This window comes from Eptatretus burgeri, chromosome 7 (assembly GCF_056783735.1).
Source record: "Eptatretus burgeri isolate ZD-2024b chromosome 7, Ebu_testis_v1, whole genome shotgun sequence".
NCBI classification, from domain to species: domain Eukaryota; kingdom Metazoa; phylum Chordata; class Myxini; order Myxiniformes; family Myxinidae; genus Eptatretus; species Eptatretus burgeri.
This window is the reverse complement of record NC_140967.1, coordinates 59,906,606-59,934,568: the sequence shown is the minus strand read 5'-3', so window position 1 is coordinate 59,934,568 and position 27,963 is coordinate 59,906,606. Positions and strand designations below refer to the sequence as shown.

Below are 27,963 nucleotides of genomic sequence, written 5' to 3'. Positions count from 1 at the left end.
GGTATGGGTAAGTTGTGTATACCTTAAGAGCACGCTGAAAAACGATGAAGTACGCCATCATATTTCGTGGTACGTTTAGTAAGTCGTGAAATTTCAAGCATGCTGTAAATTTTACGACGTACTCGCAGTATGGCTCACACGTTCCGCTACGCTGGGAATAAGTTGTAGGCACAATATGCGATCGTTGACACACGTCGACACAAGTTCCTTGTAAGTTACTCACAAGTCGAAACACGTCGAGGTAATGTTTAGCATATCCGAAACTTATTTTCTCCATCAAGGCACATTTTCTTTTTTTCTCCTTGGCTCCATGAAGGCACGTGACGAAATATCTGAAGTTGTTGTTGTTTTTTATCTTATTATTATTATTTTTTTAGTCTGTCACGAATTTTAAAATATATTCGGACATTTGCTTTTAAGTTTCGACGTCGACGTGACAATATCCTCAAACAGAAAATATTCACAGAGGAGGAACTAAGAATAAGACATGAGCAAACGGAAGAGGCAATCGGACATGACGTAACGGCACGTGACAAAATATCGGAAGTTATTGTTGTTTTTTTTTTAAACGCTGCCAATACGTCATTATACGGTAGCTGTAAATTAGAAACACGTTCAGTAAGTTCTGTGGTCATCTGGAAGACATCAATCAAATACGTCTACATACGTCAATATGCGTTGGAGGTACGTTACACATAGGTTCAAAGCACGTTACTCAGGCCTCAGTCACATTTGCCACGGCGGCCGTGGGGTCTCCAAAATCTATGGCCACGAGCAATTATACGGCGGCCGCATTACTTCCACGGTCACACAATGTAGCAGTCACATATGTTTTTATTTTTCGGGGAGCCGCACGGCGTATTTAGTAATTGTGGAAACCGAAAACGTGGGGGTGTCGTACGGTCTTTGATTTGATGTCGCACGGTGACCTTAAGGGGGCCCTGCGGCGGCCATAGAATTTTCAAGGCAGACGCAAGGTGCCCGCAAGGCGACCGCAGGGGAGACCTAAGGCGAACGTGCGGCCAGACGGAAGGGAACGAGTGGGTTCATTATTTTATTTACCGTTTTTTTTTTTTCCGGCTTGTCGAATTGCTATGGCGAACGTAGAAATGAAAAAATTTATAACTCCGCATTATAATTCCACGGCGACCCCTACGGCCTGTAAAAGATAGCCAAACGGCGTAGGGCCACCCTGAGGCCACCGCAGAAACTCTGCGGCCGCCGCACGTTTCTGTCAATTCAGAGGGCGTACGGCTGCCGTATCCTCGCCGTAGAGCAAATGTGACTTAGGCCACATAGGTTAGAAATAAGTTTTGGGTACGCTAAGCATTACCTCGACGTGTTTCAACTTATGAGTAACTTACAAGTAACGTGTGTCGACGTGTGTCAACGATCGCATAATGTGCCTACAACTTATGGCCAGCGTAGCGGAACGTGTGAGTCATACGCCGGCATACGTCGAAAAATTTCAAGCATGCTAAAATTTGAGGACAACCGCAAAGTACAATGATGAAAGCCAGCATACTACGACGTATGGCAGTGTTTTTCAGTGTGCTCTTAACGTATACAAACTTACCCATAACGTATTCTACGTGTGCCGGCGTTTTAGACCAATTTTGCATACGTCAGGCATACGTTGGCTAAATCGTCAAGGTATGATAGGGCCTTAAGCGAGATGTTAACAGATATTTCCAATAGTTCCCTGGAGTCAGGACAGGTACCAGAGGATTGGAAAGTAGCAAATGTAACACCATTATTTAAGAAAGGATCCAGAGAAGAATTGGGAAACTATAGACCTGTTAGTTTGACTTCAGTTGTGGGGAAGGTGTTGGAGACATTAATTCAGGACCAGATGAGGAACCATTTAAACAAATACAAACTAATTAAGGGTAGTCAGCATGGGTTTACCCAAGGTAGTTCCTGTCTTACAAATCTTTTAGTGTTCTATGAAGCAGTGTCTGATTGGGTGGATGAGGGAAAGGCAGTGGACATAGTATATGTTGACTTTAAGAAGGCATTTGATAAGGTACCACATTGGAGGTTGTTAGCCAAAGTGAGGTCTTGTGGAGTAGCTGGTCAGGTATCTAATTGGATTGCAAACTGGATTTGTGATAGGAAGCAAAGAGTCGTGAGTGGGAGGATGTCTTGCTGGGAGAATGTAAGTAGCGAGGTACCTCAAGGATCAGTACTCGGACCATTACTATTCATTATTTACATCAACGATTTGGATAATGGGGTAAAGAGTAGGCTTTCCAAATTTGCAGATGACACAAAGCTTGGAGGGAAGGTAGATAGCAGTGGGGGTGGTGATCAGATACAGGAAAGTATTGATACTTGCATAGATTGGGCAAAAGATTGGCAGATGGAATTTAACCTGATGGAGTACTGCTCTTTGTCCACAGCCTGATTTAGTACTGCTCTCCCCTCTGGGCTGGTGCTCCTGCCTCCCACCTTTCTCGGCTTCACGCCGTGGAAACCAAGGCATTTCAGATCATTGGCATCTCCCGCAATGAGGCTGAGTCTTTGGGCCTCTCACTCTCTCACCACAGGCTGGTCGGTGGTCTTTCTGTCTTCTACCGTCTGTCCTCCAGCCTTGCCCCCCTGCTCTCTCTGCGATTTGTCCCCACCACATTTCCCCAGGGCGCTCAAGGTCCGCCAACAACCCCCTTATGGTAAAACTACCAAAATCACGAATCACTGCTCACCTTCACTCTTTCATTCCTCTTTTTTTCCCGCCGTTGGAATAAAATCCCTCACTCTATTCAATCCCATTCTTCCCTCCAGGCCTTCAAAACAGCTGTTCACCATCACCTCTTATCCCCCATCCAAATCCTCGATCTTTTCTCCCACCGCTAATTCACCCCAAACCCACCTCCTTCAAATTCCCTGATTTCCTTCCTGAAAGTCCCTGTAATGTCCATCTTGTATTCCCCATGTTCCCCACCCCATCCCTCTCCCTGCCACAGATCTCCTAATGTCTCTGTTCCCCACTGTTTTGTCCTTCCCATTCCCACCCCTCATCTCATGCCCCCCTTGCTGTGTGTTGTGTGTTCGCTCTCACACAAGCCTCAACAAGGTATTCAAAAAAATTAACTACAGGGGAGCACTCGGTCGAGTGCAAAACCTCCGCCGCCAATACTGCTGGGTCACGCAGGTTTTGCACTCGACCGAGTGCTCCCCTGTAGTTAATTTTTTTGCCCTATTCATTGTAGGTCAAAACGGATCAGACTCTCCTGAACCACGATTGAATAAAGTAAACTAGATCGACGCGCATGTAGAAATGCCAAAAAATAAAATCGAAATTTTTTTGAAAAAAAAGTTGCAAAATCTGTTCTTTTTTTCTCTAACAAATTTTTTTGGGGGTTGGAAATCACTTAAAACATGTAGAAATGCAAAAAAAAAAAAAATCAAATATTTTTCAAATAAAATCGAATTTTTTTTGAAAAAAAAAGTTGCAAAATTTTCTGGTTTTTTTTGGACCAAGTCCAAAATCTAATGGCATGATCCTTGGTATGGACCATACCTAATCCCCCCCACCAAGTTTCGTCGAAATCCGTCCAGGAGTTTTTCCGTAATACTGTTCACAAACAAACAGACAGGGGTGAAAACAGTAACCTCCATCCATCTTCGATGGCGGAGGTTAATAAATAAACAAACCTGAGACAGTGTAAGGGGATGGGAAAGAACAATGAAAATAGAGATTACAGGATGCAAGGGGTAATTATGGAGCATGTCACACAGGAGAAGGATTTGGGGGTGGTAATAGATAAGGGAGGTAAGCAGGCAGCACAATGCCAGGCAGCTATCGGTAAAGCAAATCGGGTTTTAGGTTGTTTTTGGAGGGGGATCATTTATAAATCAAAAGAGGTGCTATTAACATTGTACAGGAAGTTATGGAAGCCACAGGTAGAATATTGTATGCAGTTTTGGTCACCACAGTTCCGTTAGGACATAGATGTGATTGAGAGGGTTCAGTGCAGGGTGACTAGATCGATGCCGGGCCTAGCTAGACTCGGCTATGAGGAGCGGCTGAAGGGGACAGGGCTTTATACACTAGAAAGGAGGCGGTTTCAAGGAGATATGACAGATGTTTAAGATAATGAAGGGTATAGATAAAATCAGTGCAGATGAATTATTCAACAGAGTATACAGACAGGACCAGGGGCCATAGCCTGAGAGTAAAGAAGAGAATTAAGACTGGAGTAAGACCTGGGACTTTTACTCAGAGAGTAATTAATGCATGGAATGGCCTCCCTGGAAAGGTGGTGGCAGCAGAAACAGCAGATAAGTTTAAATTGGAATTGGACAGGTACCTGGAAGTTTTGGAGATAAAGGGGTATCGGGATGTTAACAGGACTTTTTGGTATCCTGAGCATTGATGGGCGATTGCGTGCAAAGTGTTGTTTGTGGGAGGTCTCATCAAGGGGTGCTGCGTGGTTGACGTATTTTTAACCCGAGACGGTCTACGCCCTTGCCCGCTCCCCTGGATAGAATTTTTTTAATTTTACAAAACCAGATGGTATTCATCGAATACATTCCCCACACAGTCTTGAGGATTTGGTGCGAGCCAAATCTTGTTTTTGGGGTTTGTTTTTTTTTTGATCCAATATGATTGCCAGCCCACGTGACCGAATTTAAGTGATTCTTCACCATTGAGAGATCGGGCCAAAAACGACTTGTAGCATTATATCTCAAAAACGCATTGGACCAGATATGTTCTCATGGATCAGACATCACGGGGCGGAGGTGTGCGCTCCACAGAGTGTCCCAGTTTTGATCTGTTGTTGATAAATTGGTGCGGTGTTGATGCGGCGCAGGCGTGATGGGCTGAATCGCTCCTACCTGCGTCTAATTTACTTGTGTTCTATTGCGTTTGTGTTGCAAGTGATCCAAGTATAAGCTTCTTTCTCAATTCTGAGCCTCAGATTAACATTAATCTAGAGTAATTCGACTGCGCACAGTCAACGGGTATACCTCCGCTCTCCCGCACAAACACTTGAGTATTGATATATTTGACCCTTGACCTTTATCACATCTGGCCCAAAATCTAATCACTTAATTGCCCCATCTTACTTTACCTTTTTACCAAAGTTTGATGAAATTCGGTCCAATATTTCTTGAGTGAGGGCATAAACAGTAAAATTTCAGAGTTTAACCTTGACCTTTATCACATCTGGCCCAAAATCTAATCACTTAATTGCCCCATCTAACTTTACCTTTGTACCAAAGTTTGATGAAATTCTACAATTTGCTTCTCGAGTTATCGCGTAAACGAAAATCTGGACGGACGAACGGACGGACGGACAACCCAGAAACTCCAGCACCCTTGGTGCGGAGGCATAAAAAAACTATATAAAAAAATTACCCATGTGAGGGAGTGACAGTCATCTCTGAGAGAAAATATATAGCCTCCTGAAGGTAGGGCAGTTTTTGCAAACTTTGACGTCACGTGACGTGAAGATGAAAGTGAATATCGAAAATCCAGCCTGACAAAATTTGGATATTGTCCCATAGATTTATATGCCACGATCAAATTCAAGATCGCTTGAGAAATGTAGGAGGAGATAGAATTTGAAAATCGTCATTTTCGCAACTTCAAAGGCCTCGTGACCTTGACCTTCGGTGACCTCGAAAGTCATACCATCGTGTACGCCTCATCGACCTCTATCAGGATCACTAATGATCAGATCTCCTGCTTCAACTTCATTGTGAACGGACGGACGGACGGATCGTCACCTCTCAACACCAATATTATTAGGTCATGCTCGAAGAGCATGACCTAAAGACAGCGCGCGCGCACAAACACACACACACACACACACACACCGGCTCATCTATTTATTACGTACGCAAATGCAAAGCGTCAGCAACGTGTAAATTCAGAAAACCCTCCACGCAAAACACACCCAACAAGGTGTGCGCACGTAATAAATAGATGTCCTTAAGCAGATTAGCCGAGACAGTTCGACATGTGAACCGTTGACCTCGCAGACTCAGAGCGGACGTTGCAGCTCGAACGATTTAAATAAAACATCACCGACGTTGGTTCAAGCCGAGCCGTTCGTCCTCTTCTCGAAAGATACCGCGAAACGTTTACACTTCACGTCCATCAACCGATGCTAGCGGACGAGACAGCCATCTTTCGGTCCCCTATGGAGGGACGAGTAGTGATCGAAGGGCCTGCCGACGGACTTTTGGACCAGGACAACAACCCGTACAAACAAACCAAGACTAGATAGGCCAAAGGCCGGTGCAGTCCACGACAGCCATTTCCCCGCAAGACGAAACAAAACCACGTTTGTCCGTGAATGAACCGAAAAGATAAGATGGAGAACATTGAAACAGAATGTTACATTAAAAACGTACGTTCGTACAGAAAAACTAAACCGGTACGTGAGGCAACGGCGGCACGTAATATCGAACACGCATTCCAACGAGCCGAATTAATGGATATAATCCACACAGAACCATCAACAGTCCACTCACAGCGCAAACAATTTACAGAAAAACCCATCAGATTCCAGATTCGATGTTACCTCGAAATCCCCACATGTTTAAAACACCACGAACATACCTCACGGTCGCCATTTCACACAGCTGAAAACGCGCACAGCGCATGCGCACAACTGTGGGGCGAACCTCGTGCGCGATGACGTCAGCACGTCTCCGTCCCCCCACCCCCACCCCGCCCCAACGACCGATTTCCCTTCCTCCGCAACAATACGTCAACATGCACGCATTAACGGTTTGAAAACACTCTCCAAATAGTCATCATTTGAGACGCTACATTGCTGACCCATCGCCCTCGCAGCCCTCTCGATCCCTCCAAAATCCTGCATTAATTATGTGTGTCAGCCCGGGATGCGTGTGAATTTGGCCATTTGTTCCCCTCATTGTTCCCAACCGTGAACTACCTCGGCTGAGGTAAAATAAAACCGTTAGGGAACGAGCACTGTACATTCATTCTGCCGTCTATGGAAATTTTCTATGTCTCAACAATCTATAGATGTGTGATATGGCATTATTTACACGGGAAATGAATACAAAATCAATTTTCAACTCACCTGAACATGAAGCCTTTCCACCTTTTGTGTCTCCTGGCAAAGCTGCGTCAATCACCCATGAGTTCGAGTAGTGAACTCCTGGTACAAGATCCTCCTCAATGGCGATCAGCAATGGCGGCCCAGAAGTTGTTCTCCAGTCATTGTGGAGCGAAGGTGGTTCATGTTACCGGCCGAATGATCGCTCAGCTGCAGCTGAAGAAATTGGTAACATTGGCATCATGCCCTGTGATGTGTTGTTGATGATGAATTTTTAAGATACCTTGGGTGTCTTTGTTCTTTCAACACCATTGGAACCACTCCCTTGTTGGTGCAGTGTTAAAAAGTTTTTGTGTTCAGTCAGGACTTGGTCCACTTTTGCTGCGACAAAGGGTGAAGCTCAAAACGGCTTCATCATTGTTTTTCCAGTTTTCTCTTCGAGGAGTATCCTTCTGTATCCATCTTGTCCACCTCATGGGTACTCTCCTACCCCCCCCCATCCATTGCTTGTTTGGCTTTCCCTCCGTCATGCCATGCCCTTCAGCTCTGCTGTTGATGCCCCCCCCCCTCCTGCCGCTCTCTGCTGTTTCTTCTGTCCTGTTGCGTCCTGATCCGTTCAGTGTACTTGCTCTTCCAAGAACCTCAACAATGTAAAAAAAACAATTCGCCCAAAATGCTGTCAGAGGGAAGGGGGACAGTTTAGCGAGACCAGGCAGTGATGAGGTGGTAGTGAGGGCAGGCAGTTATGAGGGGGTAGTAAGGGCAGACAGTAGTGAGGGGAAGCGAGGACAGGTAGTGGTAAGAGGGTAGCAAGGGCAGGCAGTTGTGAGGGGGTAGCAATGGCAAGCAGTGGTTGAGGCGGTAACAATGGAAAGCAGTGGTTGAGGCGGTAACAAGGGCAAGCAGTGGTTGAGGTGGTAACAAGGGCAAGCAGTAGTTGAGGCAGTAGCACAGGTCGAGATGTTTTAGATAATGAAGGGCAGGGATGAAATTAGGGCAGAAGAGTTCTTCAGCAGAATAGACAATGACAGGAACAGGGACCATCGCCTGCGAGTAAGGAAGAGAAGAGTTAAGACGGTAATATAGCAAGGGTCTTTCACTCAGAAAGTAGTTAAAGCATGGAATGGTCTATAAGACCATATTTCAAAAGCTTCTTTGAACCTCTTGATATCCTGTTTTCCAAACGTCAAGTCTCTGCTTCAAACAAACAATACTCTAAACTAAGAGGTCTACACCATTTTCTTCTTCAGCCAGTTATTCAAAGTCCTTCTCAACAATTCCTTCCTCTTGTTGAAAGCCGGCTTGTCCAATGCAATCGGTCTCTTGCTTTCCCTGTCGCATCTCTCACAAAGCTAACATCCCAGCAGATGACTTTATCCTGCTGGTGTCACAGAGCTGACGTCCAAGCAGATGAATCCTCTCTGGACATATCGACAAAGCAAAAGCCAAGTTCATCCTCATCTCACGGCACTGCTGGTCTACAGTGTGGTCCTTTTGGGTGAGAGTGGACTCGGATTCATCTGCTGGCTTCGGTGGTACGAAAATCACTCTTTGGGGATTCGTAACGCAACTGCCCAGTTGGATGTCACTCCATGTAAACTTGTCATGGCAACAGAGCCTGCTTTGAACGTGACCACAAAACTGACTTTAACACCACTTCATATGCTGTTGGGGTTTTATTAAGAACGGGGTACATGAGATAAGTTGCTGACTTGAACGTCGTGAGTTTATTCAAAACTGCATTGAAGCCTGTCATGTGTAACTTTGGGAAGTTTTAAAAGCATTGAGTTTTTGCATTTAAAATCAAAAATGGAATGGAAGGTCACCATCAATCAAGAACGACACCGGTCGATTGTCAACACATTTTACGAAGATTTGAAACAATCGATGGGCACTGCAGCCCTCCGGCGACAGTAGTTCATGCAAGCCGGTGCGATCCCGCATACAGCCAACAAAAGAATTACCTTTCTGCGTCAAAAATTCAGACGAGTTCTCAGTTTGTGTATGGAAAATGAATTGTCTCCACACAGCCCCGACCTCAATCCGCTGGATTTTTTTCCTCTGGGGAACTTGTAAGAGTAACATGTACAAGGAACACCGCAGACTTGAACCTGATCTGAAGGCAGCAGTTGAACCTTATGTGCAGAGAGGAACCATGAAAACTTGCAGAAACGTCATTGAAAACTTCACAGTTCATGTGAATGCATGTTGTGAGCGTGGAGATACTCACATCGAACACCTCAACTATAAGCGCATTAATGCACAATGAGTTTCATTTCTCCACGATTTGACTTTCATTTTCTGAGTTAATTTTTTGTTTTGCTACTCAGTGTTTGGGTTAATAATGTTTTGAAGTGGTTAACCTTATATTGACACCCCATGTATGTGACAGGAAACAGCTTTGACATCAACCTTCCCTCTTTTCCTCTGGCAAACGGCAAACACTGAAAACCTCATCTGCACCTCACTTCCCACCACAGTTAACATGCATTTATGAGCTTCAAGTTGATAAAATCCATTATTTAATGATCAATATGGACAGTTCATTTGGAAACCAGAAAGGCACTTGATAAAGCGTACACCTCTGTCAAGCTGATTAGTTTATGATTGGTATCCCAATGATATGCCGCATCTGGATTCAGACCTGAACTAAAATATAATCAGCTTGTAATTGTTAACTAACCAACTCATCCACAAAGTTTCGTCTGAATCCGACCATAGCTTTTTGAGATATCCTGATATTTGTCGTTTTTGGCCCGATCTCTCATTGGTGAAGAAGCAAGTAAGAAAATTCTCAGATCCAGATCCGGATTCGGATCTTCACCAAAATATATACATTTCGTCCAGGTCACATACCCAAGCTCTCCAATAAATTTCGTCCGAATCCCTCCAAATCTTTTTGAGATATCCTGTTCACAAACAAACAAACAGACAGACAAGGGTGAAAACATCCACCTTTAGTGGTAGAGGGAATAAAAAGTCACATATGTGGATGAAGTTAAGAATACCACGCAAAATAATACAGCAGTCGATGCAACCTCAGCTTTCTGTTTATTTAAACAATGTGACAAACACACTTAAAGACACCATAGTGCTTCAAGTAAAATTATTTACAGCTAAAAAAGCAAAACATTAGTGCAAATATCAAAATACATCAGAAAAAGCATTGCATAAAGCAATGGCAATGGTGCTGGCAGTAATAATAATTCAGAAATACGTCACACAGAATATTACAAAACTAAAAATGTGTGTACAACTGTCAACTTGGTCATAATATATGTAGTCTTCATACACGGACACAAACAAAGAAAGAAATTACAGCAATTTAAGTGATAAAAGAAGAGAACTGTACAAATTTAACGTCCAACTCATTGTGGCTATCGAAAGCTGGATGACCTTCACACTTCCAAAGCTTTAGGAAAATAAAACATTCATTAAAGGAAAAAATGACAACAACATTATATGAGAAGAACAAGAAAAAGAACAATCAGAGATTGCAGACACTCGCCAGGACTTGTTTTGTGTGGTGTTTGTGTAGTTTTGAGTGGTGTATTTTATGTGGTGTTTGTGTACTCGTGTGTTACGTAATTAATAAAAAAAACATAATTAGAATTGCTTCTTTTACTGCTGGCAGTGATGACCAGGTACCAAGACATCCCGCTTTGATTGGACACCTGGCCCTGACTATTGACGTTTTTTTGTTACTATTCAATTGAATTCAGAATAAGATTAAAATAAATACAATTAAAATCAAATAGAAGACCAAATCGGTACAGTCCAGCATTGGAGTCATGAGAAGGAACCCGAACAAGCAAAAAGCAAAGATGAAGTCATCAGGAGATAGGATTCGCATTTCAGCTGCTACTCCTCTACCCTCAAACCCATCCAGGCACAGCCAAGTGAAACTTTTAATTATTAAATTAAAATTTATTTTTAATTATGGTGGTCAAAAAAATTAAAAAATCAAAAAGAATCCACATCAAAAAATTAAATAATACTGACTGTCAGACAATGTATCCAATGAAGTCGAAGTTTACATATTGTAATTCCCATTACGGCGAGATCATAATTGTGAAGTTTCACATCAGTCGATTAAGCGGTTCCAGAGAAAACATTATTTAATATTTTTCTTCAATTCAATATGGCTGCCAAACCATGTGTCCTATCAATTATTCCTTCAAAAACTTGTACACGCAAGACTTGGCGAACATTTTGATGAAATTTCCCCTCGATCTCTCCAGCCATTCTGGAGAAGATATTTATGGGTTTTAGGGTAAATCCAATATGGCTGCCAAGCCATGTCACCTATGACATCATAATATGTGTGAACCTTTCGTTCCTCATGGATTGATGGTCATACGTGTAACGTTTCGCCTCGATCTGTTCAGCCACTTTGGAGAAGATTTTTTTCTTTTTTTAAACAATATGGCTGCCGAATCACGTGATCAATTATGTCGTCAATTTTTTTTTTCTGTGGACCATTTTATCCTGAAATGACCCTCAAAAATTTTCATACCAATCAGATGTAGCATTCTGCATATGCAATTATGACGTCATAACGAAGGCACCTATGATGTCATAGAAATCAAACTTATTCCCCATGAGGAGTACTTGCCGTGTGCCAAGTTTCAATTATTTCCTTTTTGCGGTTTCAGAGATACAAAGGTCCAAAGTTTTTCAGTTTTTCCAACATGGCTGCCCCAACACGTGGCCTACGATATCATTATTATCATTGAAGCATTCTACATGAGTAGTCGCACCAATGGTGAAAATTTCGTCTCAATCTGACAAGTGGTTGCAGAGAAAAAGCATGAAAGTTCTGTGCGGACAAACACACAAACAATCAGACAAACAAGTAAAAATCATTCATGCAGTGACACTTAGTGAAACGGGATGGTACTCGGTTGGGGTATACAGGGGTCTAATATTCTCAAGGGTTTCCAGTGTCTTAGCAATGTAAAGGGGTTTATAGGGTTTTAGAGCCATAACGGGTTTAACGGGTCTAAAGAGTCTAAGGGGTCTTACCAAATCCGACGATTCATCCTTATCATACACGTAACATGTCCACCAAGTTTCGTCCGAATCCATCCACAACTTCCAGATCTGGATTCGGATCTTCACCAAAATTGAATCAATTCTTCCTCGTGGCATTCGCAACCTGTTCACCAAGTTTTGTGTGAATCCATCTGTAACCTTTTGAGATATTGTGCTGCAGTCGTGGCAAAAAATATTGTCACCCTTGCATTTCTTTCAAATAACTCACAATTTTCTCTGAAAATAAGTTGAAATTGCCAAAAGTATTTTGTCTCCACAATCCTTTATTTCACTGTTAATATTACAGAACCTTTGTTTTTCATTCAGAACTTAATATATCATTTTATATCAGAAAATAAAAAGAAATGGCATTGACAAAATTATTAACACCCGAGACTTAATATTTGGTATTACAGCCTTTGGACAAAATAACTGCAGTTAAACGCTTCGTATAGCGATGAATGAGCTTCCTCCACCACTCTGCTGGCAGTTTGGCTCACTCTTCTTCTGCAAACTGCTCCAGTTCTCCCAGATTTGAAGGGTGCCTTCTCCCAACTGCTGTTTTCAGATCTGCCCACAAGTGTTCAATGGGATTTAGATCTGGACTAATTGCTGGTCACTTCCAGAGCAGTCCAGCGTTTTGTCTTGAACCATTACTGGGTGCTTTTTGAAGTGTGTTTGGGGTCATTGTCCTGCTGCAAGACGCATGGCCTTCAACGGACACCCAGCTTTCTGACACCGGGTTGAACATTGTGCTCCAAAATTCTTTGGTAATCTGATTTCATGATGCCATGCACATATTCAAGGCACCCAGTGCCAGAGGCAGCACAACAACCCTAAAATATCACTGAACCTCCTCCATGTTTGACTGTAGGAAAGGTGTTCTTTTCTTTGAAGGCTTCATTTTGTTTTCTGTAAACATAGAGATGATGTGCTTTCCCAAAAAGCTCTAATTTGGTCTCATCTGTCCACAGAACATTCTCCCAGAAGGATTTTGGCTTGTTCCAGGTGTGTTTTGAAAAACTCAAGTCGGGCTTTCATATATATATATATATATATATATATATATATATATATATATATATATATATATATATCTCTCTCTCTCTCTCTCTCTCTCTCTCTCTCTCTCTCTCTCTCTCTCTCTCTCTCTCTCTCTCTCTCTCTCTCTCTCTCTCTCCTCTCTCTCTCTCTCTCTCTCTCCTCTCTCTCTCTCTCTCTCTCTCCTCTCTCTCTCTCTCTCTCTCTCTCTCTTTCTCTCTCAGCAGTGGGGTTCTCTTGGGTCTCCTACCAAAGAAACCCCTTTCATTGAGTTGGCGATGGATGGTGCGAGTTGAAACTGTCGTACCTTGTGTTTGAAGGTCAGCTTGAATCTGTTTCACAGTTCATCGAGGTGCTTTCTCCACCATTCAAATAATCCTTCGCTATAATCTTCGATCAAGTTCTTTCTTGCGGCTACGTCTAGGGCGGTTGGCTCCAGTGCCATGGACCTCAAAGTTCCTGATAACATTACATACGGTGGACACAGGGACATCAAGGTCTATGGAGATGGACTTGTAGCCTTGAGATTGTCCATGCTTCACTACAACCTTGTATCTGACCTCCACAAACAATTCTCTTGTTTTCTTTCTTTTCTCCATGCTCATTGCGGTACACACAGTGACACAAAACAGCAGAATGACTCCTTTTCTCCATTCAAACTGGCTGGATGAATGATTTTTTATATTACAGGCACCTGCAACTCACCACAGGTGAGTTCAATTACAAAGTAACAGAGAATCACCTGCTTGAAATCTTATTCTTTTTCACAACTTCTGAAAGGTGCCAATAATATTGCCCAGGCCATTTGTATGATTTGTGTGTAGATTAAGGTCAGATTTCGTAATTTTTTTTCAGCTTTTTTTGTTTTGTTCCACTGCAATCCAAAGAAATACACACTGTATGTGGATACCAAAAGATTTTTTAATTTCAACAATTTTCTGGAACAAATGGTGCATTATTTGAATGAACTGCAAGGATGCCAATATTGTTGGCCACGACTGTATATATCGATTTTGGCCCGATCTTTCAATGGTGAAGAATCACTTGAAAATTTTCAGATCCAGATCCAGATCCGGATCTTCACCAAAATCGAATCGATTAGTCCTTGTCACACACCCAACATGTCCACCAAGTTCCATTCGAATCCGTCCATAACCTTTTGAGATATGATGCAATAACCTTTTTAGTCCTCTCTCTAAATGGGTGAATAATCACTTAAAAAAATTAAATAACTCTCGGATCCAGATCTGGGTCCACATTCGAATCTTCATCAAAATTGAATCAATTCTTCATGGTAGCATTCCCAACCTGTCCACCAAGTTTTGTGTGAATCCATCCATAACTTTTTGAGATATTGTGCTATATATCCTTGTTGGTCCCATCGCTCAATGGGAAAGAATAACTTTAATAATTCTCAGATCCTGATCCGGATTCGGATCTTCACCAAAATTTAGCATTGCTTTTGTTGGCAGGTCACCTACAAACACTAAAAATTTCAGAACGATTGTTTGAAAACTGTGGCGAAAAATGGTGTGACAACCGAATAAACAAACAGACAGACAAACACTACAGACCGACATACTTGGCAAAAAAAAATAATTTCTCCAATTAACAAACGGACCCAAATGCAATACCCTTTCCTTCGGCGAAGGTAACAAATGCTGAATGGATGGTGATGCCATTAACTTTCTTATTTGAAAACAACAACATTAACTTTCTTGTTTGAAAGTTTCACATCATAACTTTCAACAATTTACAGTTTCCAGTCACCTGAATGTGTGGTTGGACAATGATCAAATTAAGTTAACCATCCTACAGGACTGTATCTGTTTCATATTCTATTGGATTAGAATTGAATTAATATTACTCCCATTCCAAATTTAATTGAATAATAATAATAATAATAATAATAAAAAACGTCATTGGTCAGGGTCAAGTGTCCGATGAAAGCGGGGTTGCATCAAAGCGGGACGTCTTGGTACCCGGTCATCACTACCAGCAGTTATAAAGTAGCAGTTCTACGTGTGTGTCTTATTAATTACGTAACACACCAGTACACAAACACCACACAAAATACACTCCAGAAAACGACACAAACACCATACAAAGCAAGTCCTGGCAAGGGTCTGCAATCTCTGATTGCCCTTTACCTCGGCCACCGAAGGTTTTCACTCCTTTCTGTCTGTTTGTCTGTTTGTATGCAAGATATCTCAAAAAGTTGTGGACAGATTCAGATGAAACTTGGTGGACATGTTGGGCGTGTGACAAGGAAGAATTCGCTCCACCGAGTGCCCTTCTAGTTTTCTTGTTTGTTGTTGCTCTGACGAATGGCTAGTACCCGAAACGTCAGCTTCTCCTTCCTTCCCCTGGCAGTTAGCATACTCTGCTCAACGTTCTATCGATTCCATTCATTGTTGTACCTGTCTGCCGACGGAGCTCAAGGTTAGCCTTCATGAGTAAGAGGAGTTCTTCATTTTACCTTGAGCTGTCTCGCCTCAATTTGAATCTCAACCCAGCTCCTAACTGTCACTGTGGTGTTTCGTATGCACAGTGTGATGGGAAAGTAGGTTAAATTAGAAGACTAGTCTGTCTGTCCTGGTTGTTGGTGGATATCGAAGATTTAGATTGGTGTCTTTTTAGCGAAGAGTAAACAAGTTATCATCAACCCCCTTGAACAAATTCCAAATTCCTGTCATGACTGACTATTGACAAAGCAACGGCAGAGCCACCAAGCATTGCCCTTGAAAGAGCCTGCATCAGCAGCAACGCTTGGAAAAGAGTAGTGATGATCATGATGATGAACAAAGTATGACGATTCAATTTGTTCTTATCCCTCGTAATCGGAATCCTTTGTTCTCATATGTTCTTTGGGATCCCAGACAAATTGCCAATGTCAAGCTGGTATGTTTTGGAGTTTTCGTTCTTCCATGAGATACAGAATGAACTATATCCTGGGTGATGGTGATGATACGCCTTTCATCTGCTTTGTTGTTGCACTCAATTGATATGAGACATTCCTCTGACCCTTCCTTTTCTGGAGAGATAATACACCGCAGCAGAAAATATAGGCTGTCAGCTGCAAACTCTTTACAGTTTGATTTGTAAAGTCAGCGATGTTTATCGGTTGGAAAGAAATACCTTTGGAAAGCATGACATAATGACATTTGATCGGATCAGTTTCGCAGCTTTGTAAAGCTCTGCGCATGTGCTTTCTGATTGAGTGATCAGCTGTGACTGCTTAGATAGTTCTACTGGTTGATGGGTTACCTGTTTGTATGCTGAAATCATAACACCATTCAGGGAAACGGAGCTCGAGTACCCAAGCTCATGTTTTGTCCATCATTTGGTCTTGAAGCGCATTTTCAAGTTTTGTGTTTTGTGACTGGTAGTTAACACCCCACATTGCTCCAACAAACTTCAGTACTTCGATAGAAGTACCCCCATGTCTTTCCACCTTCCCAGTCATACTGTAGGCTTGAAGCAAGCTCCTTGAAGGTTTCGTTATATATGTTCTTCTGTGTGGAATTCTCTTTGTCGACTTTGTGCTTGAGATTTGACTTGCTTGTGTAAGTTGCACAACAAGCTTTGTGGTACTGGACATCCGTAGCCACCAAATCCTATCTGGCTCCACAAATGATGAGGAGCATTCCATCATCACATTGCAATTCTGCAGCATCCATAATTAATAGTCTGGCAAGCCAATAGGTGTTGCCATTTTGTTCAATTCCTTGATGTTCTTGTGAGTTTCTTCTTACAGAAGATGCACTTGTATGAGTCAAATGGCAGTATGGCACTGACATAGACCTCGATTCCCTGCTCGACGTTGATGGTCCAACAGTTGCTCTTGCATGTGACGTCCCTTTAAAACCTGGTGAAGAAGTTTGACGTCTTTTGGCAAGAGCATAAATTCTCTTTGCTGGTGTAAGTTGCATAGCAAGTTGAATGCCACTGTATGTCATGGTTTGGAGGGGGTATAAGACTATTTACTAATCGTTCATTAAGATCATGTACTCAAAATTTTATAGCACCATCAGGAACAGCTATGGATGAAGATCGCGCCTTGTTGAGATTTACGGCTGTAACTTTTTTGTGAATAACACATTTGGCGTCGTTTGTGATCTTGGGTTCTCCAGTCAATAGAAGTGAAAATTCTGATGCGTCGGCTGTATAATCTTCATCACTGGAATCCATTCTTCAGAAATTGATCACGAACCTGCAAGAATGAGAACATATGTAATATTTATACTTTGTAAACACAATTCTTAATTAGCTTGATTAAAGTTGCTATGTCATTTGGATGCAATTATTCTCACTTTGTGTATTGTTTGAAGCTGATGTAAAAATGGAATGTTAATTTTCTGAAATACATATACAGTAAGCCCTCAATTTAATGGACCTGGATCTGCATTGGTGTCGTTGAACCGGTCTTTATTGATGGCTCCTGTTCATAGCTCCTGCAAAACGTTCTTTGTTAATGGCTCCAACGGATTTCGGTCGCAATGGACAAAATCCAAAAATGCCGATTTGTGTCCACGCGGTCAAAACAAGCTCGAATTGTCTCGATTGTTCTAGAATCTAGACTAACTTCCGGTCGATGCATGTGCATGCCGTGCCCAAGCTTGATCCTCGATGGACCAAGTCTGTTTACAGATGCTTTTCTTTTATGACAATATTGTACTGGATTGTTTAATGTCATTTATATATAGATATATATATATATATATATATATATATATATATATATATATATATATATATATATATATATATATATATATATATATAGATATATATATATATATATATATATATATATATATATATATATATATATATATATAGATATATATATATATATATATATATATATATATATATATATAGATATATATATATATATATATATATATAGATATATATATATATATATATATATATATATATATATATATATATATATATATATATATATATATATATATATATATATATATATATATATATATATATATATATATATATATATATATATATATATATATATATATATATATATATATATATATATATATATATATATATATATATATATATATATAGATATATATATATATATATATATATATATATATATATATATATATATATATATATATATATATATATATATATATATATATATATATATATCTATATATATATATATATATATAGATATATATATATATATATATATATATAGATATATATATATATATATATATAGATATATATATATATATATATATATATATATATATATATATATATATATATATATATATATATATATATATATATATATATATATATATATATATATATATATATATATATATATATATATATATATATATATATATATATATATATATATATATATATATATATATAGATATATATATATATATATATATATATATATATATATATATATATATATATATATATATATATATATATATATATATATATATATATATATATATATATAGATATATATATATATATATATATATATATATATATATATATATATATATATATATATATATATATATATATATATATATATATATATATATATATATATATATATATATATATATATATATATATATATATATATATATATATATATATATATATATATATATATATATATATATATATATATATATATATATATATATATATATATATATATATATATATATATATATATATATATATATATATATATATATATATATATATATATATATATATATATATATATATATATATATATATATATACTGTATATTCGGCCATTGTTGAGTGCATATAAAATTTTGTGATTTAACGGACAGCTCTTACCCTCTATTAATCCATGAAATCAAGGATTTTTTCCCCTGATATATATAGATATCTATATATATATATATATATATATATATATATATATATATATATATATATATATATATATATATATATATACATATATATACATATATATATACATATACATATATATATACATCTTCTTCTTCCTCTTTTGGCTTGCTCCCGTTAGGGGTCGCCACAGCGGACCAACCGTCTCCATTTCGCTCTATCCTCCACATCTTCCATTGACACTCCAACCACCCACATATCCGCCCTCACCGCATCCATGAACCCCTTCTTTGGCCTTCCTCTTCTCCTCCTGCCTGGCGGCTCCATCTTCAACATCCTTCTCCCGATATACTCCGTTTCCCTCCTGTGCACATGTCCAAACCATCTCAATCTCGCCTCTCTCACTTTGTCTCCAAACCGTCCTACCTGCGCTGTCCCTCTAATATACTCATTTCTTATCCTATCCATCCTCGTCACTCCCAAGGAGAATCGCAGCATCTTTAACTCTGCCACCTCCAGCTCCGCTTCCTGTCTTTTTGTTAGTGCCACCGCCTCCAAACCATACAACATAGCTGGTCTCACTACCGTCTTATATACTTTCCCCTTCACTCTTGCAGCTACCCTTCTGTCACAAATCACTCCTGCAACTCTTCTCCACCCACTCCATCCTACCTGCACTCTCTTTTTCACTTCTCTCCCACACTCTCCGTTACTTTAGACAGTTGATCCCAACTATTTAAACCAATCCACCTTCCCCACCTCAACTCCTTGCAACCGCACCATACCACTACCCTACCTCTCATTTACGCACATGTACTCTGTCTTACTCCTACTGACTAACATTCCCCTTCTCTCCAGTGCGTACCTCCACCTCTCAAGGCTCGATTCAACCTGCTCCCTACTCTCCCTACAGATCATGATGTCATCCGCGAACATCATAGTCCATGGAGACTCCAGTCTGATCTCGTCCATCAACCTGTCCATCACCATTGCAAACAGGAAAGGGCTCAGAGTCGATCCTTGGTGCAATCCCACTTTAACCTTAAACCGGTCCGTCATTCCTACCACACACCTCACCGCTGTCACACTGTCCTCATACATATCCTGCACGATCCTCACATACTTCTCCACCACTCCCGACTTCCTCATACAATGCCACAACTCCTCTCTTGGCACCCCATCATAAGCTTTCTCTAAATCCACAAACACACAATGTAACTCTTTCTGGCCTTCCCTATACTTCTCCATCAACATTCTCAAAGCAAACATCGCATCAGTGGTGCTCTTTCCTGGCATAAACCCATATTGCTGCTCACAGATCGTCACCTCTCCTCTCAACCTAGCTTCCACTACTCTTTCCCACAACTTCATGGTGTGGCTTAACAACTTTATCCCTCTGTAATTTCCACAGCTCTGCACATCACCCTTATTCTTGAAAATCGGAACCAGTACACTTAATCTCCACTCTTCCGGCATCCTCTCACTTTCCAAGATTTTATTAAACAATCTGGTTAACAACCCCACTGCCATCTCTCCTAAGCAATTCCATGCCTCCACTGGTATACCATCTGGGCCAACCGCCTTTCCACTTTTCATCTTCTTCATAGCAGTCCTCACTTCATCCTTACTGATCCACCCCACTTCCAGATTCACTATCTCCACCTCTTCCAATCATCTCTCTCTCTCATTTTCTTCATTCATCAGCTCCTCAAAGTACTCCATCCACCTTCTCAACACACTCTCCTCGCTCGTCAGCACATTCCCATTTGCGTCCTTTATCACCCTAACCTGCAGCACATCCTTCCCAGCTCGGTCCCTCTGTCTTGCCAATCGGTATAAATCCTTTTCCCCTTCTTTTGTATCCAACTTCTCATACAGCTCGTCATATGCCTCTTCCTTGGCCTTTGCCACCTCTCTTTTTGCTTTTCAACGCCACTCCTTGTACTCCTGCCGACTTTCTTCATCTCTCTGACTATCCCACTTCTTTTTCGCCAACCCCTTCTTCCTTATACTTTCCTGTACTTCCTCATTCCACCACCAAGTCTCCTTATCTTCCTTCCTCTGTCCAGATGTCACACCAAGTACCTTCCTAGCTATCTCCCTCACAACTTCTGCTGTCGTTGCCCAATCATCCCACCCATCTTTACCACCATCCAACGCCTGTCTCACCTCCTCCCTAAATTTCACGCAACAGTCTTCCTCCTTCAGCTTCCACCATCTGGTCCTTGGTTCAGCCCTCACTCGCTTCCTCAACCTCACCTCTAAAGTCATCCTACAGACCACCAATCGATGCTGTCGAGCTACACTCTCCCCTGCCACCACCTGACAGTCACTAATCTCTTTCAGGTTGCATCTCCTACTTAAGATGTAATCCACCTGTGTGCACTTTCCTCCACTCTTGTATGTCACCCTGTGTTCCTCCTTCTTCTTGAAATACGTATTTACCACTGCCATTTCCATTCTTTTTGCAAACTCTACCACCATTTGCCCTTCCACATTTCTCTTGTTGAGACCGTACCTCCCCATCACCTCCTCATCCTCTTTATTCCCTTCCCCAACATGTCCATTGAAATCTGCTCCAATCACCACTCTTTCATCCTTGGATACACTCTCCACCACTTCATCTAACTCACTCCAGAAATCTTCTTTATATTCCATCTCACACACCCCATATGTGGGGCATATGCACTGATGACATTCATCATCACCCCTTCAATTTCCAACTTCACACTCATCACTCGGTCAGACACTCTCCTCACCTCCAATACCCTCTTGACATAATCTTCCTTCAGGATTACCCCGACACCATTTCTCCTCCCATCCACACCATGGTAGAACAGCTTGAAACCACCTCCAATGCTCCTTGCCTTACTCCCCATCCACTTGGTCTCTTGTACACACAGTATGTCCACCTTTCTTCTCTCCATCATATCAGCCAACTCTCGCCCTTTGCCAGTCATCGTCCCAACATTCAGAGTTCCAACTCTCACCTCCACACTTCTACCCTTCCCCCTCTCCCACTGCCTCCGGACTCGCCTTCCCCGTCTCCTTCTCCTCCTTCGCCCAGCAGTAGCAGAATTTCCACTGGTACCCTGCTGAGCACCGGTACCGGTGGCGGTCGTTGGTAACCCGGGCCTCGACCGATCCAGTATGGAAATTCGTTTTGTTGTCCGCATAATGATTTGGCATAGGTTTTTACGCCGGATGCCCTTCCTGACGCAACCCTGGTCGCCTCTTACGACACACAGGGATATGGTACACCTATTCTAACCGGGGCATACACCGGGCCCAGTACAACTGGTGCTCATTTCGCCGACCTTGGAAGGATGGCAGGCTGAGTCAACCCCCTGGTGTTTTCGACTTGGTATATATATATATATGTATATATGTATATATGTATATATATATATATGTATATATATATGTATATATATGTATATATATGTATATATATGTATATATATGTATATATATATATATATATATATATATATATATATATATATATATATATATATATGTATATATATATATATATATATATATATATATATATATATATATATATATATATATATATATATATATATATATATATATATATATATATATATATATATATATATATATATATATATGTATGGTATATATATATATATATATATATATATATATATATATATATATATATATATATATATATATATGTATATATATATATATATATATATATATATATATATATATATATATATATATATATATATATATATATATATATATATATATATATATATATATATATATATATATATATATATATATATATATATGTATATATATATATGCAACCTTGTTAATGCTTCTATGGTGAAACCAGCCCCCCCCCAAGATAAGCATTGTCTTTAACATATTTTTAAACACGGGTAATTCCACCGTAATGGATGTAACATTCAGACAGAACTTATTGGCAGTTCTCAAAAATACTTCATGAAGAACAAAGTTATCGTATCAAATGTATTAGTTTATTTTGTGCAGTGAACACAAAGGTGCCAGGAAATGGTAATTATATGAGATTAATAATTTTTGCCTGAGTGCTACGGTATGATGAATCTTCGTAACGGACGTAACCGTCAAAATACCCGCTTTAGCATGATGATCGTTTTGCTCACAAATTTCTGTGAAGTGTTCTACGACAGAAGACTAAATCTGGTATAGCAGCTTGGTATAGGTACGTCATTGTATTCCCAGTATTTATTTGAAGAATTAATGATACCGAGTAGGCAGTACCATGGCAAATGTAATGTAACGGACGTTACAACTGAGCGTAACGGACGTAACATCTCTGGACGTTTATTAATAAACGTCCGGAGATGCTACCACAATGTATACAGACACTGCTTGATGAAGCTAATATTACAAAAATTCAATTATTTCAATTCATGATCTGTCATATGGTATATAAGATTTAATGAAAAATGTACTTTCAAAAAATAGCCACTAGGTAACTTTTCCCATGGAATTACCCACACACCGTGTGACAATGGGAAAAAGTGATTCAGCTGGACTGTTGCAATTATTTTCATATTTTTGCAATATAGCATGGTGATCTCATTTTTCACTCTGAGTATTTATGATACACAGTTAAATTGGAGATTTAATCCCCCTTTTTTTGATATGAGATACTTAGATGTAATGTACCCATATGTTTCAACTTTTGGCTGTTAAACAGCCATACCCTCAAATTTTAAGTATGAAAAACGGGTGATTTTGATGCATATTCGAATGTGCTACCATGCGGTCGAAAATGTTCTGTGCACAAAAAGTGACACCACGATTTAGTTCCACTAAACACCAGGCCATGACGCTGAGTGATCATACAAACAGGATACATACTCAAACCAAGTGTGTGGTGCGAAGTGAGCGAACTCATTGATTGGACTTCGTACAGAAAATAGCTGCTTGACTATTAAAGCAGTTTACCTTAATCCAGCATGGTCATGTAGACAAGGAAATACAAGGCCTGGCAGTGGCCAGCGGATACTCAAAACAAAATCAATTATCAGAAGAAAAGCAACAAGACGCATTAAGCTGCTTTAAAAGAAAAGAAAAAAAGTATTATACTGTACATGAGCTTGAGGAAGATTTTCCTAATCCTAATTGGGTTTTCGTTGAGAAATTGGACAGCCAAGGCTGCTCATTCTGGAGTTTCAAAATTCACAAGGGCACGAAGTGATTGTGTGGGATGCCAAGGATCTCCTCTTTGTACATCGATAGAATCTAAAATGATGTGACAGCCTTGAAAGAAATAAATTATATCCTCAATATTCATGTTCAAAGGCAGGTTTGTCATTTCAACCAGTGTTGGACCAGATGGCAAATTTTTGTCATAGACACCATGATAACCAGGAAACCGATTCGGAATTGTTGAAAAATTATCTGCTTGAGTTTCCTGAAAATCTTGCCAAGGCATCAGCTCCTCCTTTCCTTGTCACTTCTGCTTTTCTATCCAAGCTTAGTCATGGGACTTAATTTCCATAAATGTTTCTCCTGAATTTGACATCACAGGCATATAACTGTGGCACAATTGGAGTTGAAAATCCTGGTATCCTCTTTGATCAGAGATATTAATTTTAGAACTGGAAGCTCCAGAGACATTCAGGATGGCCTCTTTTCCTCTTGGGTTGTTCAAGAAATTTCCTGTGCTTTCAATGTTGTCCTTAATAGGATTCAAATGTGAAACCTGAGAAGCTGCCAAAATGCTTCCTCCATTGAATTCTTTGAGCATGTTCTCAAACTTAACAATGTCTGGGGTTTTAACATAGGGTTTCACAAATCCCTTGTTGCCAGGATCATTAGCTTGATGTGTTTTTTTCTGTGTAAGTGCCAAAATTTTGTTCTTGTCCAGTTTTTCAAGTAACTTGTCCACTTTCAACTGCAGCATCTTCAGTTCCTCATCAGATTTCAAAGTTGGAGGGAATGTCCCTTCCACTTTCGCTTCCACATTGTTATATTTTAACGCCATTGTACTGGAGTCTGAATTTTTATTTAACCCTTTCTCAAAGAGCACTTCATGCAAATTATTATCAAACCCTGCAAACGGAAGTGTTGTGGAACCTGGTTTTGTCTGAAGCAATACAGGATTGTTGTCCCTGCCCATACTTTTTGGCAGGTTCATCATTTGTCTCAAAGCCAAATCTCCAGGCGATATAATGGGCAACTCTTTGCTTGTAGAATCAGACAAATTACCTCCAGTGCTTTCCTTGTGAATTTTAACAGGACCTGGGTTAAACGGCATTGATTTGGGTAGTGCTGGTTTGCCTGTCAACAAAGGAGCTGGCTGTGAGCCAAAGGCAAGCGGCAATCGCAGCTGCTGGCCTACAATCATCTGTGCATAGACAATTTGTTGATCCAAGTTTGGTGCAATGGAAGGTTGTGGCATTGCCACAGGGTCTGGGAATAAAGGAGGACGTCGGATCGACTGAAAACTTTGTGGCAATAAAAGGGAAGGATTCGGTTTTAACCGAAGATTTCCAGCAAGAATAAGACCATGTACTCTTATTGATAAACAATGTGAATCCAGGCATGCTCCATCAGGCTTGTCACACATATAGTGTTTGCACTGATCATACATATTTCCTTCAACTGGAAGCAGGCGAACCGACCAACAAGCAATTTTCATGCCTTGGCGAAGTTTCGCATGTGACACGAGTAATTTCAGAGAAGAATGCCACCAAGGCTTCTCCATTAACAAGAGCAGACAGCAGTGCAATGTTGACTGCTGAAACTCCATACCCTTCAAAAAATAAAAACAACACACATTTTTCTTGCGGACTTATCTTGGGAGATTTTGCACAAGCAGACACTTTTTATTGAACTTCCTCGACTCTTCATCATTGACAAACTCACATTCTCTGCTGTCTCATAATACTTTTGGAAATGGAACAAACAAAATCTGCTGATTGTCAAGGTAATGCACGGAGCAACGAAGAGTCATTGAAAGATCTGCATGTGGTGGCAAACTAAAAAAATGCTTTAACAGATGGTACACTATTCACAAGAGGCACTGGCTCAACCAAAGACAGTGCGAAGAAGAACTGCAACAACGTGTCTCTATCAATGAAGCTGGGCGAACCTGTGATGTGTACAGGGAAATCAAAAGATGACCGAGATCCTTCAAGCATGGATGGGACATCTCATCATGTTAAATACAAATCCTTTGAGGAAAGATGTTATGAATGTCAAGAAGCACTCAACAGAGACAGAGGTGGAGAAAATTTGTAACCAGACACCTTTCGTGAGTGCTCTTCGTCCTGTTTTTCAGACGGTGATCATGCATGTTCAGACTGCAGTTGAGATGATGCATTCTGAAGTGCAATGCACCAATTATTCTCAGTTGCTGGATACACTTCTACTTTGCACCTCCTGCTAATATACTGGCCATGTTTGTGCATTCCAGCAATTGCATCACTTGGTGTTGCAAAACGTACGTAAGCCGTTCCAACAAATTGCCCCTTTCGATCCTTGTTTAAAATCACGCAATCCACTTTCAACTTTTCAAATAATAAACTAGAGGGGGAGTACTCGGTAGAGTGCAAAACCTCCGCCGCCAATACTGCTGGATCACTTAAGTGAACCTGATATCCTATTCATTGTAGGTCAAAACGGATCAGACTCTACTGAACCACGATTGAATAAACTAAACTAGATCGACGTGCATGTAGAAATGGCCAAAAAATAAAATCGAAATTTTTTTGAAAAAAAAAGTTGCAAAATTTCTGTTTTTTTTCTGTAACAATTTTTTTTTTTGGGGGGGGGGGGTGGAAATCACTTAAAACATGTAGAAATGCAAAAAAAAAATTCAAATATTTTTCAAATAAAATCTAAATTTTTTTGAAAAAAAGTTGCAAACTTTTGTTTTTTTTTTCCTCTTACAAATTGTTTTTTTTTTTTTGGTTGGAAATCACTTAAAACATGTAGAAATGCAAAAACAAAAATTCAAATATTTTTTCAAAATGGCCGCCATAGCGGCCATATTGTACTTTGGACCGAGTCCAAAATCTAATGGCATGATCCTTGGACCATACCTAATCCCCCCACCAAGTTTCGTCGAAATCCATCAAGGAGTTTTTCTGTAATACTGTTCACAAACAAACAAACAGACAGGGGTGAAAACAGTAATCTCCGTCCATCTTCGATGGCGGAGGTTAATAAACATCATCTTCATTGACATATGATGGGAGTGCACAGATCTAGACATACAAATTAATCATCTGCAACTTCAAGAGGGAAAGAGGAGCTTTCACGAGTTAATTTAGTTTCTTGCTCCTCCAACAATTCACAGTTCTTTAATTTATTTGAATATCTACTGGCACTTATTAAAGTTTGACTGCTCTCCTCATTATAGCTCAACCCACTTCTACCATTATCCAGATTCACATCATTAGAAATTGTTTTCTCTTCCTTCCTGTTATATTCTTTCCTGTTTAGTACATCATCTGAAACACAATTTTCTCTTCATGTGCTGTCCTTACTCATGCTGTCATGATATTTCTTCCAGACATCGTTAGCCATCCTGCTGCGATCTGCAGACAGTGAATGTGCCTGAGAGAATGCAAGGCTTCTCCGTTTCTGTTCCTTTCAAATCTTTTTGAACACTCAACTCGAGGGAAAGTTTGACGTTTAAATTTTCTGGCTTCCCAGAGGGAAAACTTCCTGTAGCCTGGGCAGTTGTAGCAGCATCGTCTGTGGGTTGGGCACCTGATCTTGAATTCCAAACGGAGGTCTTCGCCACGGAGGTGAAGATGAGAGGTCGTTTCTTGGTGAAAACATTGCTCCAGAGTTACCTGCATCTCCCAATTGTCCAAGTGGCAAATGATGCTCACCCGATAAATGATGAGCATTGCCAGAAGTGGCTGGATGCCATGCTAGG

General features: G+C 40.0%; 2 protein-coding genes and 1 pseudogene across 15 annotated transcripts in view; all 3 read right to left on the bottom strand.

Annotated features, from left to right (window-relative positions):
- LOC147023354 (uncharacterized) overlaps positions 1–7,529 on the bottom strand; it is a 111,455-nt gene extending 103,926 nt beyond the window's left edge. For 6 of the 12 annotated variants that reach the window (XR_015060152.1, XM_085888672.1, XM_085888673.1 and 3 more), the window contains exon 1: positions 6,575–6,675. The gene's annotated coding sequence lies outside the window, so the exon portion shown is untranslated. Of the gene's footprint in view, positions 1–6,574; positions 6,676–7,064 lie in introns of those variants that run through there. The other 6 variants (XR_015060153.1, XM_085888670.1, XM_085888676.1 and 3 more) reach the window with 6 other exon arrangements.
- Positions 7,530–13,303: 5,774 nt separating this feature from the next.
- Positions 13,304–27,963, bottom strand: part of LOC147023351 (uncharacterized) — a 188,104-nt gene continuing 173,444 nt past the window's right edge. For all 3 annotated transcript variants that reach the window (XR_015060156.1, XR_015060155.1, XR_015060157.1), the window contains one exon: positions 13,304–17,328. The gene's annotated coding sequence lies outside the window, so the exon portion shown is untranslated. The remainder of the gene's footprint in view (positions 17,329–27,963) is intronic.
- On the bottom strand, positions 22,890–26,781 carry LOC147023353 (uncharacterized; annotated as a pseudogene).